This window comes from Octopus bimaculoides, chromosome 18 (genome assembly GCF_001194135.2).
Source record: "Octopus bimaculoides isolate UCB-OBI-ISO-001 chromosome 18, ASM119413v2, whole genome shotgun sequence".
Taxonomy (NCBI): domain Eukaryota; kingdom Metazoa; phylum Mollusca; class Cephalopoda; order Octopoda; family Octopodidae; genus Octopus; species Octopus bimaculoides.
The window spans coordinates 16,510,353-16,513,412 of NC_068998.1; positions in this window are offsets into that span (position 1 = coordinate 16,510,353).

Genomic DNA, 3,060 nt, shown 5'->3' on the forward strand with positions numbered 1-3,060 from the left:
GTGTGTGTGTGTGTGTGTGTGTGTGTGTGTGTGTGTGTGTGTGTGTGTGTGTGCATGTGTCTGTAAGATTTGCCCCCTTAATTTGGAACAAACAGGTAGAAGCGGTTCATGGCAGCGCCATACTGAAGAGGTAATCAAGTAGATTGGTGATGTGACCAAGTGGAACACTTAACACACCTTTGTTATTACAAGAATAATAATAACAATACTACTACTACTACTACTACTACTAATAATAATAATAATAATAATAATAATAATAATAATAATAATAATAATAATATTAGAAGAGAGCAATGATGATTTTTTTTACTTTAAAAAATATATAGATTTGTTTGAAGATATTTTTGGAGAAGTCGAAAATCCTTGTGAAAAACCCATTTATATGGCTGGTAGACACGTTCAGGTAACACAGTCTGGTATTATAAGCAAATATTTGGAAGTTATGTAGCACAGAGATGATTTAGGTGTTATTGCCACTGTCACATCCCTTTGTTTGTCATCTAACACAAACTTCAGTTCCATTACGCCCACCATTGCCATGAACTCCAACACCTCCAACCACACTGACTCAGCAAACAAGCACCAATATCATCATCATCATCATCGTCATCATCATCATCACCACCACCACCACCCACATTAACCTTCTTCCTCTTCTCCCTCATCATTATTATCATCATCATCATCATCATCATCATCATCATCATCATCACTACCACCACCACCACCACCACCATCACCACCATTACCACTACCGCTATCACCTCAACCACCACCACTATCTGTATTATCATCATCATCATCATCACGACTACCTTGTAACTATCACCACCACCATCATAATCACAATCACCCCATTGCCACTAACATCACCACCACCACCACCACTACCACCATCATCATCATCATCATCATCATAATCATCATCATCATCATCATCATCATCATCATCATCATCATCATCGTCACCTTCACTACAACACCATCACTACAACTACCACCAACAATACCAGAGACGTTTTTTGAAGCATTTATGCCACTCAAAACATAGCATATGACCCGTTGCCTTATCACCATAAGCTTGTCAGAGCATGCTCAATATCTCTGGAGCAGACTTCCCAAGTTTAACACAAAATTTCACACTGCTTCTGTGTTTCTATCCATGACAAAATTGCAGACTACAGCATACGTGTGATCACAAAAACACAAATTTCACAACTTGTATGTATGCAGGTATGTACATATGTATATGTGCATGTGTGTGTATGTGTATGTGTGTGTGTGTGCGTGCGTGCATGTGTGTGTGTGTAAGTACACTTGTCTCAGCATCCTGTAATACAGCATCATACAAATGATGTTCATTTCCAGTCTTCCATGAAAAATATATCTGGTCAGGGAAAATATTACATTGCTTGGAAACAAGTGAGGGTTAGCAACAGGAAGGTCATCCAACTGTGAAAATTTTACCTCAGCAAATTCTGTCTGACCCATACAAGCATGGAAAAGTGGACATTAAACAACAATGACAATGATGATGATGATGATGATGATGATGATGATGAATTACAAAAAGCAACTTAAATGAGGACAAAAGACTTATTGATACCCTATTTTAGCACCACCACCCTCACACACACACACACACACACACACACACACAGAGAAATGTCTTATCTAACAAGATGTTCTATTAGAAATAGTGCACTCAAGTCACCCAGATCAGAAGTGATCGCAAAGGTCTGGTCTATTTCATCTGAAAGAAAAATCACCCGATTATGCTACTTCCTCTAAAGCAAGTACAAAAATATGTAATTTTAATAACTGTGATATCAACACCAATAATGAATTGATTAAGGAAAGTCACACTATGGGAAAGACATTATTGCTAGTCATCCAGCACGAAACTTAAGAAGTTGACTAGTCAAACAGCAATTAAAATTCAAGGAAGAAATCATAACTAATGATGGTAATATCAATTTAATTAGATTGTACTGAAATAACAGGTATAAAGAAAATTCTGTTATGGATGTTATGGTTCAAGATCTCATATTTTTTAGTCCTCAATGACCAGAAAAACAGGACATTTGCTGTTCATCTTTTATCTTTTATCTTTCGCTTGTTTCAGTCATTAGACTGCGACCATGCTGGAGCACCACCTTGTAGAATTTTTAGGCAAATGAGCCAATCCCAGTACTTCCTTTTTTTTTTTTTCTTTTCTGTTAATCCTGCTATTTATTCTGAGGGATAAAAATCTTTCACAAGCACATAGAAACCAAAGAAATCACAATTTTATAACTTTGATAATGCTTTCATCCATGCCAATTTGTATATCATCATCATCATCATCATCATCATCGTCATCATCATCTAACATCCATTCTTTTTTAATGCTTGCATGGCTCAGACAGAATTTGTTGAGGCAGATGTTCTGCAGCTGGATGTTCTTCCCGTCAACAACTCTCACTTATTTCCAAGCAAGGTAATATTTCTCCATGACCAAACATGTTTTTTATGGAAGACTGGAAACGAACAATATCTCTTGTATGACAGTGATGCTCATTTACAACTGTGACATGCTGTTAAGATAAGGGTGCCACTCCAAAATGCTGAGGTAGATGGTAGCAAGTGCCAGGGTATACCCTCAAAGTATGGAGGTCATAATATAAGTGGCAGAGCATTGCCAAAGAAGCGTGAGTAGAGAGTGGGATGGGAAATACAGTGACTGGTGAAAAAGGCAAAGTTGTTGAAACCTGTAAAGGATGTTAGTGCTTAAGACAATAGTAAAATCTAATGCACAGATTGTCTGAAGTTGCTGTAATGTCTCATGTTTCATTGACCCTAAAAATAGTTCTTAGACATCATTCCTAATGCAAGCTGCTTAGCTGATAAAGAGCTTATCTGTCACATAAATGACGTAAATGACATCTAAGGTTTCTGTTTGTTTACCATACTGATCAATACATGAAAGTCAGAAAATCATTACTCTTTTACTTGTTTCAGTCATTTGACTGCGGCCATGCTGGAGCACCACCTTTAGTCAAGCAAATCGACCCCAGG